The 19,319-nt window shown below is 37.3% G+C and overlaps 1 non-coding gene across 1 annotated transcript; it reads right to left on the minus strand.

Annotated features, from left to right (window-relative positions):
- Positions 1–18,971: 18,971 nt before the first annotated feature.
- Positions 18,972–19,078, minus strand: LOC121150505. Its single transcript, XR_005882978.1, has one exon. It is a non-coding gene; the product is annotated as a U6 spliceosomal RNA (small nuclear RNA).
- Between the last annotated feature and the right edge of the window lie 241 nt (positions 19,079–19,319).

Raw genomic sequence — 19,319 nt, forward strand, 5'->3', positions numbered from 1 at the left:
ATGCTGTGGAAATATCCAAGCAGCGTGCACTTCTTTGGGCTCATGCATGCATCAATGGATAGGGTCACTTAGCTCAACTTGAATTTCACCCTAACTCAGCTCATATGCAGGCCAATGGATATTGTAGTCCTGACAAGCCTGGCCTTCCCCATGCTCCAGCTCTCAAGCTCATGAACAGGGAATTGGCCCATCTGGTCAGTCCCTTCAGTTCCTTTACATGCTACCCAACCTGCCGGGATCTTACATGTGCTTTTGAGTGCCACATCCCAATCTGGCATGGGCCACATAACTTTAGCATGAACTGGCATGAGCTGCAGCCTAGTTCAGACTGGCATACCCCATTTACAGCTCATACTGTCAGATGATTCAGCCTAACCCTGCCTCACCTGCCCCTATTCCTGGGTTGAATTTGAACTGGCTAGAGTTGTGGCACAACCCAGCCTGGTGAATCCCGAGACCTGAGCTGAAATTATGCTTGCAGTTATTGTAACCTGTTTTGTTCTGGGCTGCTCCTAACCTTGGTTCTTGTGCTAACCTGCAGGGACTGCAGAGGAATGCCCCAAGCTCATCTACCAAGTCAATTCCCCATCATCGATCTTGCTCATGCTGGTGGGTGCTTCACCCCACCTGACATGGCACATCTCCTGCCCCAGCAGATACATTGGCCTTTCCTGATTAGCTCACACCATTCTGGCTCTTACTGTTGGGTGGGTGCTACTGTCCAGCCCCACCAGAGCACCCTGAAATCAAGCTTTGAATGGCTTAGAGGGTACAGAGACTTTGCCCAGCCTGACCAACACCCAACCTGACATTGCAAGCACCAACAGTTGTTGGAGCTATCTTAGTCTGGCACACCTAAGATGCAGTCCACACCTATGTCAAGGGATATGCAGACATGTTAAGCTAAGTTTGCCCATCCCCGTCCTCCCTTCTAGCTCTCACACTCATGAGTAGCAACTGCTGCGCAGTCAGGGAGCCCTCTTAGCAATGAGCTACACATCTAGTGTGTGACAGTGGCTATGCCAATCCAGCCTGGGATAGCCCATACCATTCCTTGGCCTGTGCCATTGGATGCTGTAGCCTGGAATGTCGGCATGCCCCAGTTTCAAATATTGCTATTGGGTGATTGACCTAGCTTGCCCTTTTCTGGCTTTCATATACTCTTGTAGGTGTGCTAATTTACCTCGTATGGCCCGCATCCCATCCTGGCTCCTGTGCATGACAATGTACTACTAGTCAGCAAGGTTTTTCTAATCCACCTTTTAAGCCAGCACACATACTTAGCAACAATTGGAGCAACCTTGACTTGCATGACCAATGGCCAGCCATGACTCAGTGCTCATCTTCAGGAGCTACAGCTCACCAGAATAGTTCTCCAATTTCCCCCAACAGGCACAGATCTCACATATTCCAGCAGGTCCTATGCCCTTACCTGTCATACTTCATCCTTTAATATTGCCCTTTGGAGTGAACCCACATATCTCCCTAAGAATCAGTCCCAAGACCTGTTTGCCTAACCTCATGGTTAGTATCATGGCTAACCTAATGTTACTAATCTACTGCTGTGACATTCACTATTGGGTACTGTAATGCTGGGCTGTCAGGTAGTCCCCCAGCTATAGCTTTCACATGTGCAAGTGGGTGGTGTTTGATGGTAATCAACTTGGGTCATGTCTTCCATATGTGTGGGTGTATTGGTTGGACAGAAAAAATATCCTACAATTTCTTACCTTGAAATCACTGTCTAGCCCTGCTTGCTTACCTACAAGTACAGTGGCTTTGTAGGAAGCCCCCCAAAAAACCATTCCCCTCCTACAATGTGCTTCTTTAGAATTAATCCCTCCAGTCCTATTCCCTGATCAATTCACAATCCCCCTGGCCATGATTGCATGGTCAGCACTAGGTTGTGCTGGTCTAGAATCTTGCCTGAACACTTGGGATCTCAGCACATGCATGGGGTGCCTGGTCTTGTACACTCTTCCTTATACCCAAGCATGCGTATGAGTTCTCAAGCCTGAACCACAAGCACACCAAGTCAGCATGCCAGTCATATGCCCAAACATGTGATAGTACCCATGCCTGCTTTGATGGACCCAAGCCCAGTCACAGTTTCCAAGTTCTAAAATCCACCTCGGTGGCATGACAGAAAACCCAGTGTGTGTTTTAGAGAGCCTTCAATATCAAGACATATTTACAAGCATATTCTAAATTGAAACTCTATCCCAGGAAAATATAAAATTACGTAGGAAAAATTAAAAATTATTCTTGAGGCATATACACAAATTCCCTGACATCTAGTAGGGAAAGCTTTATTTCATTTAAGCCAAGAAATACATCTTGACAATAAGATATTGGACTTTATGCCATTGGCATACCTACAATGTCAAGATACATGTAAGCAACAGGATGATAGAATTATGACTGTTTTTGAAGAATTATGCTATTGTAATATTATAGGGGAAATCAGTGGTGTGCAGGACATGAGGAAGCTGGTAAGAGGATATTCCAGAGCCTATGGAACTGTATCATAAAATAAAATAACAAACTAAAATAAAATAAATTACCTGCTTGTTTTCATTACGTCAGTCTGAGGTTTTCTCTGCTCAGAGATAAGTGTGCCCTTATTGAGTGAACCAATGCATATGAAGGATGATATCAGCCCTACTCTGTGAGTCTGGCAGTGAAGAGCTAGCATATCTGCTTTCATAGCAGTCTGCATCTTGGATAGTAACAGTCATACTTGACACTGAAGCATGGGCCTCCCACAGTTCAGATTGGTAACTGTTTCAGACTGAATCAAAGGGTATGCGTGAAAGATCCACCTAAATGGACCCTAGCATGTGACAGAGTTTGTGCAAGTGTGGATATGCTTGTGAAGAATATCATTACTTTAAAATAAAGATTCAACAAGGGATAAAGGTGACAAAGAAGTGGTTGGTGGGTATAATTTGTACATTTTTGTACTTCTGTGTTTGTGGGATAAAAAGGATTGTGAGTGAAACTTGCAGATACAACTGAGGGAGAGGTGACACAGCACTGGAGTTTAGGAGTGACATATAAAAATTGGGAAGGTATAGTAGCTGTGTAATGGAGACTGTCATATCTAGTAACATGTCATTTAACTTCATGGCATTGTAAATTTCTATTTTTCTTTCTATTGTTGATTCTGTATCATGACTTTTCATTTAAGGGAATGTATAATAGTTGTGTAATGGAGACTAACATATCCATATGTGAGGATGCAGTGTGGTATGCTTCCAGACAAAGATGGACTTACAATGAAACTGTTTACTATATCTTGACAATAGGATTCTGGACTCTCTGCCATTGTCCATGCCCACAATGATGGACATATGACTGAGTATGAAGAACTATATGTTAGTAATGATATAAAGGAACTGGAGGTGGGGGGAATTGGGGAAGGAATAAGGGAATATGAAACTGTATCACTGTATCATAAAATGATAGCAATAACAATACAATGTAAAAAAATAAAACAAAAAGACAGGTATAATCACACACACACACACACACACACACACACACACACACACACACACACAATTGCTATCTTACCACTGGCCCACTTTGCATCTGAAATGGGGAGTACACTGTTTGTCCCCCAGGAAATGAATTTACTATGGAGTCAAATAGAGGCAATGCTGTCTGTGTTCTGCTAGCAATGCAGATGCCCTGGTTCAGGGATTTGTTCCCTTGGAGAAAATATGTCTTATGTTGGATTGCACAACTGAGCAGTTTCCTGTTTCGTTTGCTGTATTCTGTCACTGATATGTGTTCCTTTTCACTGAGGTTCCATCAGGGATGCCATCACATGTTTCCTATGGCAGTGGGGGTGACTTCAGAAATCAGCTATGTCTTGTACAAGTCATGAAGTCGAAATTACTGTTTTCCTCTTGTCTGTTGAAAAGGACTAAGAGCAGACAACCTGCCTAGGCAGACTTGCCTTGGAGAAATTAAGTTCACAGGTGAAATGAGTGGAACACAGCTGCTCTCCTCTGCTGTTTCACAGAAGCCCAGAAAGTTTACTTTTTCCCTAGGGCATTTACTCTCCTGAAAATCAAGCTGTCCTGCTTCTGCAGGTGAAATGTGTCATTGGCCTGGAGGGAGATGAGCTGGTACCATCACTTCCTTATAAGTACATCTTGAGGACTCATCTCACAATGGATTCATATCAGAGGCTTGTCTGGGTGACTTACTTTTTTTATGTATAGAATTTTTCAAGAGCATATGGGTTCTGGGATGGTAGTTGAAACTTCTACACTTATGATACCAATCTTAGATTAATAAAATAGAAAATTTTATTAATTATTTATACGTGGCCGAATAGCTTCATGAAAGCATGTTTGTGGTTTTGTACCAGCCTTAATTAACATTTTATTTAGTGTCTGTCAGTCTAACATGTTTCAATTTAACTTACTTATTTCAATTAACTTTGATCTAGTAACATACAACATCCCTGAAGTGAGTCAGGATGCTTTGGTGATAGCGCAATCATGCCCTATAACGAAGGTGAAGTTGGGTAACCTGGACCCAGTGATCTTTATCAGGGAACATGGACCACAGGCACACTTTTCACTTTTCTTAAAATTCAACATTTAACAGATTGCTAGGGTATCGCCTCCTCACTGGAGTGATACATGGGTTTGCATGTGATTAACCTTCACAAATAATTTTTCTCTTCCCAGTGTCTACTTGATTCTGATGGTTTTGATAATGCATTTTAGGGACTATTTTTGAATTTTCCCAAACCTTATGATTATTACCTTGTTTTGCTATCATTTCTTGTCTCCTACCTCTTCGTGATATTTTTGTTACTTAAGTTTTGTTTCTCATTCATACTGGAAACGCAGATTGTGAGATTATGCATATTCTCATCATGAACTCTCCTTTAGGTTTCTCTGCATTAAATTCCATTTCTAAGGAACAGGTAACACAATATAGTAATTCAGTGCTATTGGAGGCTTTTTCTATTTGTTCTTCTAGAATTTATAAATTGTGTTTTAATACCTTTGAGTTGGGCCAGGTGTGAGAGCGTAATGGTTAAAGTCTGCCTTGCACGACCAGGATCCCATATGGACGCTGGTTCTAATCAATGCGGCTGTACTTCCCATCCAGCTCCCTGCTTGTGGCCTGGAAAGCAGTCGAGGATGGCCCAAAGTGTTGGGAACCTGCACCCATGTGGGAGACCCGGAAGAACTCCTGGCTCCTGGATTCGGATTGGCTCAGCTCCAGACGTTGTGGTCACTTGGAGAGTGAACCATCGGACAGAAAATCTTCCTCTCTGTTTCTCCTCCTCTCTGTATATCTGCCTTTTAATAAAAATAAATAAATAATTTTGAAAAAAATAAAACCTTTGAGTGGAGCTAAGCATGTTAGAAAAGATAGAATCTGCTTGATTCTATCAGCTAAATCAATTGAATCAGTACATTGACAATCTATTCACACATATATTTTCATCAGATTCTCATTTAATTTTGGTGTTCTGAGTGATGACATATGTCTTCAAATGCCTGTAAAGAAATATGACAAAACTTAAAATAATAAGAACACATGTGGTTAGCATGATAAAATATCAGTACATTCTGTCTGCCATAGAAATCCCTATTCTTAAATTTATACAAAGTGCAAAAATCAGCATGCATTTATTCATAAATAACCATATAATTTAGCATTTATACTATAGCACCTCCTTCATAGATTCTATTGAGTTTAGCATAGGAAAATGTTTCATAAAATATATATTTTTTTCTGGGAGAAATCTTGGATTAGAGAATGTACATCAGAGATTGTGGCTCAGAGGATGATTCTCTCGCCCTCTGTATCCTTTTTATTTTTGCATAATTCAGTTTAAAAACACAGTCTGTTCTAATTAGTTGTCAGGCTATGCAGATGTCTTTTCACATCGTTACATTTACTCTGTTAATCCAACACCCTGGAGACTGTGATTCAGTGATACCTGGCCATAACAATATTTTCTTCTGTCACCTTTCTCAAGGTCAGTAGCATTTATTGCAGTGATCCTTCATGATAAAATGCAACATTACTCACATGAAAATATAAAATACAAGCTTGACTTTCAAAATCAAATAATGGTATTTTTAGGCTCACATTTATGAAATAGACAACTATCAGTTGTAAAGTCATGGGAATTAGCACAGGTTTCAGGGAAAATTGCCAAAAGTTCATTCACATTAACTATATAATTTATCATATAATTTGGGGGTTATTGTTTGGATGTTATCAAAAGCCTCATGGAAAAGGAAGTCATTTGATGATACAGAGGATCAAATCTGTTTCAGGGCATGGAAGACATTTACAAAATGAAGAACATTAGTTAGGCAGAATCAACCAAACACTGTTGTGGTGGAAAAAGAAACATTAAAATTCTTTTCTGGTCTCCCGTTTGAAATTATTTTGTTTTTCTGAATGGCTCATGATTCATGAAATAGGAGAATGCATTTAAAACACATATTGAACTGAAATAATTGCACTGACAGCATTCTATGCTTAAATATATTATTAGAACTAATTGTTTGTGATTGTGCGTATGTAATCAATCGTATTGTCAATTTGATCTGAGTGCTTCTTCTGTCTTCATGCTGCGCTTTGGGTGCTCATACAAATGTGGAGCAACAAGTTAAAATTTCTGATTCTCATATATTTTTCCTTTACCAGATTAATGCTTTGAAGATTGTTCAATAGCTATCTAATCAACTATACAGTGAGTCATCTGTTAACTTATTGTATGTAATGTGGTTTGGGAAGGATTTTGTATTTCTCTTATTTTGCTTCATGGATTTGGGCATATGTATATAGAGGGTACATGAAAAAGCATAGAAAATGAAATTAAAAATCACATTGTTATGTTAGCAAAAAACACAAATAGAGATCTGCAAAAGATTAAAAATGATATATGATGACAAAATATCATGTTGTAGAGAAAGTAGTGACATTTTACAACCAGAAATTTCTACTAAAATCTCAGAGATTATTAAAATATGTGGGTAAAATAGAGATGATGATTTTTGATGATTTTCATGACAAAATGAAGTTCATGAGTGACATGAGGTCTGTCTTTTGTGTTACAGAAAGCTGACATATTTGCAAGTGCCCAGAGATGAATGTTTCCACTTATGTTATCATTCAAACATGTGCATTTTTTCAAGCTGTCATTGGAGGATCAGCCAATGTCTTTCTTCTTGTCTTCAATATCCTCACTATCCGCCAGGTTCATAGGCCAAGGCCCACTGATATAACCACCCATGACCTGGCATTTGTGCACCTAGTGCTGTTAATTAATACACTGGATATTATATCTATAGACATGTTCAAATTGTTGACTTTCCCCAATAATTGTAATGTAAGTTTTTCTTCTACCTGAGTAGGGTGATGAGGGGTCTCTGTTTTTCCACCATCTGTCTCCTGAGCATCATTCAAGGCATCACCGTCAGACCCAGCTGTTTCTATTTGTCAAGGTTTAAACAGAAACACACAAATTATATTGTCATTGCTTTCTCTTGTATGTGGTCCCTCAACCTGTGTTCCAATAGAAATAGGATCATCTACACTGTAGCTCATTCTAACAGGACAAATCTAATGTCCTTAAATACTGCTCACTATCCTCAATGAACTCTGTCATCAGGAAAACGTTTTTTATGCTTGAATTATCCCAGAGTGTCTTATCTGTAGGAATCATGCTGCTTTCCAGTACATACCTGGTGATTGTCTTATGTAGCCATCAGAGGCAGTTTGAGCATCTTTAGAGCATGAGCATTTCCCCAAGGAGCTCCCAAGCAAAAAGGCTGACCTATACTGTCCTAGTGCTGGTGAGTTTCTTTGTGATTGTATACTATGTGAATATGATGATCTCATTCCTCTCAACTCTACTGTGGAAGTATGAGCCAGTTGTACTGGACATCCAGATTCTTGTGGGAAATATGGCACTGTCAGTCCTGTGGTGCATATTAGTTCAGATAAAAGAATGCTTGGTATTATGAAAAAAGTGATTGATTTGACAACAACCATAATGCACATGAAGCAAATCTGAAAAAAAAAATGTGTTGATAAAATATACATAAATCCAGAATTTTTAGTGTAACATAAATGTGTAGAATTTTAATTTGCATTTTAACATGTATTTAATATATTTTTGCTTTGACATAACGTATGCATTTCTTAGTTCAATAATTAACATTTGTGCCCCTTGTACTTTCCTCATTTTGAGTAGGAAACTATTTTCTGAGTTTACTCATATGAGGGTCATTTTGATTCCAATCTTCAGGTCTTGTTACTTCAAAAAGTAATCTAAATTTGCCTTTGCTTGTTGAAATCCTATTAACTAAATATGAAAATCTAGCTTTACAGTGTATTTGCAATGTTTATATTTATTTTTGTTACACTACAGAAGCTGTGGCAAGTTTCCTTTTTTTGAAGCTTATGATCTTTTTTTCTCACTTTGTAGGCTGTACTTGTTCTTTTTTTTTTTTATAATCTTTACATAGTTAATTGGGGTAAAAAGGTTCAAGGGCTATAGGAAAGTGAGTAAGACTATTATTATTCCCATATTGTTTCCTTTATGTTTAAAGGGGAGTATTACGGGGGAAGGCCCACCCAATTTCCCACCCTTCCCAGGTCCCGCATGTAGGGCATGCTCCGAGGTTCTTGCTCACGTGGTTTTGATAGTTCACCAGTTATGAACTGCTGCCAATCTTGCCACTCTAAGCACTGTGAGATCTTTGAATGTACTTGTTCTTTAAAGTTACACAATATGGAGAGTATTTTATTGTTTTTAAAATTATTTTCACTTATATACACAGTAAATTTCTGAATGCACAGATTTGTGTCATGGTCAACTTTGGAAACTTACCCAATAAAAGTTTGTGTTATACTTAATTTAATTTTTTTATACAACCCAGATACATGCTGCCTTGTTTAATTCCTCCTCAATTGAATTTGTCTATATGTAGGGTTTTAATTTCAAGCAACTTTTACAGCATACATGTGGGAGACCCAGAAGAGCTCCTGGCTCCTGGCTTTATATCAACGCAGTACCAGTCATTGTGGTCAGTTGGTGAGTGAATCACCAAACGGAAAATCTTTCACTCTGTCTCTTCTTTCTGTATATTTGACTTTGCAATAGAAATAAATGAATCCAAAAAAAAAAGACCGGTATCAAAATATTGTTCATTTACTTCTATGATTAATTGGACAAGCATTTAAGTAAGCTATTTGACAATTGATTCACTTCCTCTAACTACAGGCATTGATCATTGGAGGAGGGGAGATGAGGCTGTGATATTGCCAGTAAATGTCACTGTATCCTCCTTGTTGCTGACAAGAGAAATCTAACAGGCAGCTTGTGTGTCACCCTGGATTCTCTCCCCACCCTGAGCACTTCCCAGAGTTCTCTAGTGCAAAGAGTACACATCCTATGAAATTTGCATAAGAAGCATAGTTAAAAGAAATGAATGTCAGCAGAGAATAAAACCAAGAAAAAAAATTTATTTTTTGCAAATGCTTGAAACTTAGTGGAAAAACATAAGGTAAACGAGCAAGGAAGACAAGGTCACGCTCATAAAGTAAAATAATATCAGTTATATATTAGAGTATGAAAGGGTTAATTAAATACATCAAAGTGAATTTCAGAAAATGCTCATTAAGATTACTACTAAATGAGAAGAAATGAGTTACTGAGCTAAATAATCCCATACATTATCTGGGTGGAAAATATTGCTGAGATAGATATATGAAAGTGAAATCAAACTGAAATATTGCTAATGAAGAATTCAATATGTTTAACTGAAAATACAGTGGCAACTCTGAACAACAATCTTAATGACACACTAGCAAGGCTATGCAAGTTACAGTACAAATTCTTGGATATAACTCAGACAAAAATAATAGAGATACTGCAAAATACCTTCTAAATTGATGAGATATTATTAAGTGATCAAATATAAGTATTTTAGATTTCCTGAATTCATGGTAACACAGAATGGATTAGAAGGCACAATTAGAGAAATACTAACAGAAAATATTCCTAATGTGAACAAATTCAAGTACAGGAAGCACAATGACCAGGAACATTCCTTATCATGACATATTATAGGCAATTATTCAACATTAAAGCTTAAAGATTCTAAAATGAGTGTGACAGAAATGCCATATTGCATTCAGAGGATCCCCCATTAGATTGAAACCTGGTTTGTCATCATAAACCCAACACGTTGGCAGAGAATAGAGACATAGCCAAGGTCCTGAAGTAACCCTCCATCCAGCGAAAATCTTACTTGGAAATGAATGTGAAATTAGAAACTGTGAACAAACAGAAATAGAAGGAACTTGCCACCATGCATCGACACTAACAAGCAATGATTAAGAATGTGCTATACACAGAACTAGAGAATAATAGTCACAATGAAAAAAAAGAAGGAGGGGGGAGGAAGAAAGTCTCCTAATGGAAACAAAATAAATCCAAAGTACAAATACTTATGTAAACTGGTAGAACAAAAGTCATTACTTACGAATAATAATCTTAAATGTCGATGAACTCAATTACTGAATCTAAAGGTAGAAACTGGTAGACCAGATTCAAAAATATTCCCATGTGTATTTGATGCCCACAAGAAGCACACCTGAACAACAAAGGCACTCACAGACTTTAGGTGACAGATGGAATAAAATATTATGCACCAAAGGGAAGGAGAATTATGCAGGTGTAGCTATTCTAATACCAACCAAAGTCAAAATGTTAGAATCAGTTTAAAAGGATGAAAGGTGTTATGTAACAGTTAAGGTATCTATTCAACTCTTGTGGTATGCAACTCTACTTTCAAATTAAAGATAGACTCCCAATGAAACTATTGGATATATTTTGAAAATAGAATGCTTGGCAGTCTGTCCTTGTGTATATATATAATTTCAGGATATGCTTAGTCAGGAGAATGATAGACTTATGTTAGCTTATGAAGTACTATACTATTGTAATAATGTGGGAGAAATCGTTGCAGGTAGGGTGTTTGGGGAGTTGGTAAGTGAAATCCCAGAATCCAAGACATTGCATTATAAAATTAAAGGTAAAATAGAGTAATTAAAATGGAAGTAAAGAATACAAAATAAATAATATTAAATAAATATCAAGTGACTGAAAAGAATGTTTTGTAGATGAATTTTAGAAAGTTAGTAAAATTTTATATTACTACTGTATTTGCTTCTTTTTTTGGCATTTTTAAAGATTTATTTTTTTATTGAAAAGTCAGATATACAGAGAGGTGGAGAGTCATAAAGGATGATCTTCATCTGTTGACTTACTCCCCAATGTCTGGCCTCAACCGCCAGACCTGACCTCATCCAAAGCCTGGAGTCAGATAATTCTTCCTGGTTTCTGATGCAGGTTCAGGGTCCCAAAAGTTTGGTCTGTTCTCAATCGCTTTCCTAGGCCACAAGCAGGGAGCTGGATGGGAAACAGGGCATGTGGGATCCTGGCGTATCAACTGGAGGAATTTAGCCATTAGGCTATGGCTCGGGGCCCATCCTTATATTTTTACATACCAAATCAGGTCTCACTGTGCAAATCCTGCAATTTTACATATTCCTGTTTTAATGGAAAATTTTGCTTTCCCCAACACCCTGGATTCTTTTCTTTGATTTTGCTTTTAATTTTGAATTTTGTGTGTGTGTGTTTTGATCATTGCCTCATACCCTTTTATATATCAGTTGAATTCACAGTATATTTCTTCCTGTGTTTGATTTATCACAACTACTATAGCATTTCCTAGTTCCAGCATGTGGCCACGACAAAACTTCCCTTTCTTTAAAGCTTGACAATTTCCTATTGTGTTGATATAGAATATTTTCTTATTCATTCAGCTTCAAAGACTGGAGTTCGCCTTCTAATGTTGTGAATAATATTCCAGTAAATATACGATTACTTTTGTAATACTCTAGAATATATACCCAAAGATGAATCTACTGTATCACGTACAGTAATGTAAGAGTACATTTGGAATTCAATTTGGGAATATCCCAGGCAGTTTATGTGATGGATCCTTATTCTAGAGGGTGACTGTCCTTTGTTGACATGTCATAGAGGTAGAACTTAATATTGGGTGATCGTTTATTGTGGAGTTCTATTCTTGGACTTAGTGATGGCCATCTTAGGGATTGAATTCTTCTCCCTGGAGCATACTATTATATGGCAGGATGACTGCACATGTTTTGCTTCAGTGCATGACCATATATGTTTCCATTTCCCTGCCATGTTGCAAAATATCCAGAGAAACATCTTACGGGAGTGGATATGTTCTGAAAATCAAGAAAGAAAAGTATGGGCAAATTGCGTAGGCAAAGACTAAAATACATGCAAATTCCTTAGGCAGAGATTAGTGTATAATGCTTTGCAATAAATTTTCACTAATCCCAAACCACAGTATGTTCATTAAATAATTAGCCAAAAAATCCTTGCATCCTGCTATGTGTCAGATACTGTTGCATGTGTTATGGACAGAACAGTAAAACAAAAACAAAAACCAGACAAAAACCAATGCTTTCCATTGTTGACTGAGCAGTTTAACCTCTGTTAACCTTTCTTAAATTTTCCATCCCAGTCGTTCCTTCCATTGTGATTAATGGTGTCATTTTATGAAACAAGTACTTAGGTTCATCTCATGCTTTAGGTTAATTTAACAGTGGACCACTCTACATTAGATTATTTTTGTTAAATTAAGTTGCAGAACACGTGTCTTTCTTTCATTTTTTTTTCCTTTTTCTTTCTTACTCTTTTTTTCTTTTTTTCTTTTATTTTGAATCTACCTTGCTTGAATTGCTTAACTCTCCGGTCAGCCTGTTCTGACCAACAGCATTCCCCATTTTATGTAGAAGTTCTTCAAGCTCGGTGTCCAATTTATCCTGGGAGAAGGCTGAACCCATTTTATTGTCCTTTTCGCAGGATAAATTAAACACCAAGACCTTACTATACTTCAAAATAAATCTGAAACCTACCTATATTTCAAAATAAAACTCCCTTTCCTACCAGTTTAGGAAAGACTTACAATACGTCCCACTTACCTGCTGGCCAGCCTCCTGGGACGACCCTTCGTCGTGTATCCTCTCTTTCTCAATCTCGGTGGGACCTCCATTTGTTGGCAACGCTGCATTGCCACGTACCTCAAGCCCCAAGTTGAGCGGAGGGACTAGGGTTATGAGACAGACAAGACACACAAGACACACAACACACTGAGACTCATTCTTGTGAAGTGAGCCCTTTATTCAAAGTCGAACTCTCTTATATAGTCTGCTTGGCCCCTCCCAGGATCTTCCCAATGGTTAAGCAACACCTAAGCTCCCCCAAGGACATGCAAAAAGGGGAAGCAGGGAGGAGGGAAATTGCAGTCAGGACGTGCAAGAATGGGAGGCAGGAAGGAGGGAAATTGCAGTCAAGCCATGGGCTAAATGTATCAGGCCATGATTGCCCTTCCTGTTACACCTTTGAGAAACAAGCTGTGCTGTGGAGTTAACCTTTGGGAGACCCGGCCGTGCACCACACACCCAACTGATACTCCCCATATTATTACAATATTATAGTGCTTCACAAGCAGTCATAAGTTCATCATTCTGTTATTTAAGTGTGTAAGGACATTGTTGGTACAGACAATGGCAGGTAGTCCAGCATCCTATTGTCAAGTTATATGCAATAGCTTCTTAGGGAGTCCATCTTTGATTTGGAAGTAGAGATGCATACTGTATTGTATTTCATATCTAAATATGATTGTCTGCATTATGCAGTTACTATGCATTCCCTTAAATGAGAAGCCATGAAACAAAATCAACAGCAGTTTTATAACAAGCAAAGTTAAAACAAGAAATCTATAGCACCATGGAGTTAAGTAACGTACTAATGAATAATCAATGTATTGATGAAGAAATGAAAAAAAAAACCACAAAAGCTTCTTTGAGAAAATGAAGCTACTGTATGAGTCAATTAATAATTTCATAGGGAAAAGAAGCTATTTTGAAGATATGAAAGTAAAAATATCAAAACCCATGGATTGTAGTAAAAACACAATTGAAAAGGGCCATTGATCTTATGACTTGCATTAAGGTTGCCTTCTATCAGAGAAAACACAGGGCATATGTCCATTTGGGATTGATTTACTACACTGAGCGTAATAGTCTCTAGTTGGGATGACTTGGTTGCAAATTGAATAATTTCATTATTTAAATGACTGAGTAATAGTCCATGAAGTAGATATTCATAGTTTCTTTAACCTCTGCTCTTTGTATGTGCAATGGGGTTGTTTCCATGTGTTTGGTATAGTAGACTTTGCTGCTCTAAATAGAGGGTTACAGACCCCCTTCTCATATGTAGTTTTCATTTCCTTTGGGTATATTCCTAGGGATGTGATAACTGGGCCATATGGCAGGTGCATTTGCAGTTCTCTAAGCACTCTCCATACTTATTTCTACAGTGCTTGTACTAGCCTACCCTACAAGCAGTAGTGAAGGAGGGTATCTTTCTCCCCACGTCCACACCTTCAGGTATTGTTAGTTCAGTTCTGAATGTATGCCAACCTCACTGGAGTTAGCTGGTACTTCAATGCGGTTTTCATTTGCATCTTCCTAATGGCTAGGGAACCTGAGCATCTTTTCATATGTCTGGTAACCATTTGAATTTGTTCTTTTAAAAAATATCTGTTTATTTCCTTCACCCATTTTTTCACAAGATTACTTGTTAGTTTTATTGTCCCTGGGTTTCTGAAGCTCTTTGTAAATCCTGGATATTCTCCTATCAGTTGTGTAGTGTGAAAAGATTTTCTCCCATTTTATTGGTTGCTTTTTTACTTTGTTAATTGTTTTCATTGCTGTTCAGAATCTTCTTCAGTTGATTTAATCCCATTCATTTATTTTGGTTTTGACTTCCCCCATTGCTATATCTTGGAGAGTATTTTCTATAGTAGTTTGATGATTTCTGGGTGCAGGTTGAAGTTCTTGGCACATTTTGAACTGATGTTTGTATAAGGTGATGAGGGGGATCTTGCTTCTTACCTCTGCAGACTGTTATCCAGTTATCCCCAATGCGGCAGTGGTGATACTGGACATCCTTGTCTGTCTCCAGATCTCAGTGCAAAAGCTTATAATTTTTCCACTTTAGTATGATGCTGGCGTTGTGTTGCCATAAATTGCTTTGAGTATATTTTAGATTGCTCCTTCTATGACTATCTTGCTTAGAGTTTTCAGCATAAAGTGGTGATGGATTTCATTATATGCCTTCTTTGCATCTATTGAGATGCACATGTGATTTTAGTTTTTAATTTATTAATGTAGTTTCTCACATCCCTGCATGCCAGGGTTGAATCCCACCTAGTCCTGGTGAATTATCTGCCTGATGTACTGTTGTATCCTGTTGGCTAGGACTTTGTTGAGGATCTTTGAATCTATAGTCAACAAGGATATTTCTATCTCTCCTTTTCCTGTTTTGTAGTGTCTTTATCGAGCTTCAGGGTATTAAGGTAATATTGACTTCATATAAAGCTTGAGAGAATTGCCTTCTTTTCTGCTGCTTGGAAAATCTTGTGGAGAATTGAGGTAAGCTTTTTTTTTTTTTTTTCTAAAATAATTGTTAGAATTCTGCAGTGAAGTCATTGTTCCAGGGCTTTTCTTGGCTGAGTGGGCTTTAATTACTGTTTCAATTTCAGTCAATTCTATACATCTATTTAGAGTATTAATTCCCTCACAATTCAGTTTTGGTGAGTTGTATTTGTCCAAAATCTATCCATTTCTTCTAGACCCTCTGATTTTTTTTCCCACATCATAGTTTGTAATATTTTCTAATAATTCTCTATATGTCTGACCTTTTTGTTGTAATGTTTTCTTTTTAGGCTCTAGTAACTTCTCCCTCCTTTTTTGGTTAGTTAGGCTAGTGGGGAGTTTATTTTCCGATTTTGTCAAAAAACATTCTCTTTGATTTGTTGATCTTATGTATTGTTCTTTTGCTCTCTATTTGGTTTATTTCCATGCTTTTTTTGGTTGTTTCTTTTGTCCTACCAATCTTGGGATTGTTTTGCTCTTGAAAGCAACTGTAAGTTTAGCTGTGAGTTTGTTTACTTGTTGCTTTTCTAGTTTCTTTTTTTATCCTATTTTTTAATTATTAAAGTCAAAAGGCACAAATTATATTTCAGTAAATGTAGGTAGAGAGATAATGTGGGGGGAAGCAAAGAATTCTAAAAATTAAATGCCTTCTTCATTGGAAATATACATATATCTTTCTAGTATAGCAAATTACTCTCAAGCATAATTTCTTCATCATCACAATTAAAAGTTTATTAAGGAAGTTATGATATCTCATGCCAGATATCAGTACAAAGGTGTGGAAACCTCTTTTATAGATATCTAGATGTTCTCTCTTAAAGCATTTACTGTGAAAACCAAGCTTACTTGTAAATGTAACTATGGTAAGTTGGTTTGTGATGGCACTAGTTACAGAGGATAGGTCTAAACTGGTTCCAAGTTTTGTTTTAATAACTCAAATCCGGCAGAAACTAGTGTCACAGAGGTTTGATGGAGGAATAGAAAAGTGAAGTTAAAGAAATTTTGTGAAGTTCAGGATAGTTATTGTTATCCAACATGATTTATCTATAGTCTGTCTTCATTAGTCAGTTTTAGTTATGCATTTTGTAAATTGTTAGCTAAATCTAAACTGTTCTTGGGTGAAATAAATGGGTACCAAATCCAGGAGTTTCCCATGTGCATAAAATAAAATTCAATAAAATTCAATAAAATACTAATTTTTTACAATCTTTATGGAGTTGATCAGGGCTCAAAGGATCAAGGACTACAAGAAGAGGGTAAGATCATAATTTCTATTTTCTTAACATATGCATTGATTGAGATACAATTTCCTCTTACCACTGCCTTGATTATGTCCCCTAGGTTTTGATATGTTGTGCTGCTGCCTTCATTTGTTTCACACATTTTTTTGGGTTAACCTTTGATCCCTTCTCTAAACCATTGCTCATTTGATAGAATGTTATTCAGTCTCCATAATTTATATGTCTTCCTTGGTGTTTTGCCTACTTGGTCTCTAGTCTCTCTCCTTGATTACTTGAGAAGATGCATGATGTAATTTTATTTGTTTAAATTTGCTGAGGCTAATGTTGTGTCTTACAACATGATCAATCCTAGAGAAGGTTCCATGTACCGATTTTAAAAAGTGTATTCTCTGTCCATAGGATGAAAGGTTCTCTAGAGCTCAACTATGACCTTTTACTCTAGTTTCTGAATGAGTTCTATTGTTTCCTTACTGAGGTTCAGGCTCATCAATCTGCCCATTAATGTTAATGGGGTATTAAGGTCCTCCCAGTATTACTTCATTGGAGTCTACTTCCCCCTTTAAATCAGTTAGTATTTGTTTAAAACAGTAAGGTGCCATGGCAGATGATGTGTAATAGGAGAGAATTGAGTGACTTAACTCAGATTTTATAATCACAAAATGTAGGTGCAAAATAGCATACCCAGCAAAGCTTTCCTTTGTCTTTGCAATGAATGAAAATTCTTCCACAGCTCAGAAAAAGCTGAAAGAAATGCTTCTTCTAGACCTGCCCTACAAATAAAACTCAATCTTTATGTCCTCTTGAGAGGGAAAAGGAATAGAACCCACCAATAGCAAAAGCAATGTAAAGATTATTCCAGTAAAATAAGAGCAAAACACTAAATCAAAGAAAGCCCTCTGCTAAAAAGACAGGAAAAAGTTATCACCTATGCATATTAACTTCAGAAATTTATTAATCCAATTTTATAGGTTAATAGACTGGATTTAAAAAAAATCTATCTGCCACATATAGAAGACATATCTTTCCAAGAAAGGGCAGCCAAAACTGTATCTCATAGATTTTTTATTTCTTTTTTATTTTCAGTTCCCCCAAACAGTTTTATTTTTTGCAAATTATTCACTGACTCAAAGGCCATACAGTACCAATATTTTCTTCAAGAATATTCTTTTTTTAAGATTGTTTATTTTTATTTTAAGTCAGACATATAGAGAGGAGGCAAGATAGAGAGGATCTTCCATCTGATGATTCACTCCCCAATTGAGTGCAGTGGCCTGTGCTGTACCAATTCTAAGCAAGAAGCCAGGAGATTCTTCTGTGTCTCCCAGGAGGCCATAGGGTTCCAAGCCTTTGGGCTGTCCTCAACTGCTTTCCCAGGCCACAGGCAGGGAACTGGATGGGAAGCCAGGATGCCGGATTAGAACCAATGCCCATATGGGATCCTGACACATTCAAGGTGAGGACTTCAGCCATTAGGCCACACCAAAAGGCCCAAGAACAATCTTGATTTTCTTTTTCATTTCTTCAGTGACATGAGTCATTTAGTAGCATGTTATGTATCTTCTTGACATTGTTAATTCATGTTTTCTTCCTGTTGATTATTTTGTTTTGTGGTGTTTCATTTAAGGGGATGTATAGCAACTCTGTAATGAAGACAATCATAGTAAGATGTGAGGATACATGCAGTATCCATCTGTGACATTTTTATCATCTTGATCAGTAACAATGACTGCTATTCAGGAGCAGAAAATCTGCTAACTCAATTTTTTACTTGTTTTGATATACCTGATACTCATTCTTTCCTAATGTTATCAAGAACATTCATTAATACAGTTGTTTGAAGGCTGCTGGGGTCAGAGTGGTCACCCATTTTGGATGCTGGCAGGTGCAAGGAAGGAATTTAGCCACTACACTATGGTGCTGGGCGCCTCTATATTTTATACATACTAAATCTCATATCACTGTGTAAACCTTCCAATTTTTCCTATCCCTGTTTTCATGCAAAATTTTGATTTTTTTTTTCCTGATGGATTCCTTGCTTGGATTTTGGTCTTAATTATGATTTAAATCTTTGTCTTGTTCATTGACTTATACTCCCCCCCCTTTTTTGTTTGTTTGTTTGTTTTAACTAATATGAAATGCTTCATGAATTTGCTGGTCATCCTCGCACAGGGGCCATGCTAATCTTCTCTGTATTGTTCCAGTTTTAGTATATGTGCTGCCAAAGCAAGCACAACGCATACCCTCTTATATATCAGCTGAATTCACGGTGTAATTTTTCTGATTTTGATTTATTTCAACTGCTAAGGCATTTCCTACTTCCATCATGCAGTCAATGATAAAACTTCCTTTTGTTTAAAGCCTCACAGTTTCCTATTTTGTTGATACATAACGTTTTTAAATTCTCATTCAACTTTGAGGGACTAGAGTTCACCTTCTAATGTTGTGAATAATGTTCCAATAAATATTAAGTTA

This window comes from Ochotona curzoniae, unplaced genomic scaffold (assembly GCF_017591425.1).
Source record: "Ochotona curzoniae isolate NIBS_2020 unplaced genomic scaffold, NIBS_Ocur_1.0 contig_2146, whole genome shotgun sequence".
Classification (NCBI taxonomy): Eukaryota; Metazoa; Chordata; class Mammalia; order Lagomorpha; family Ochotonidae; genus Ochotona; species Ochotona curzoniae.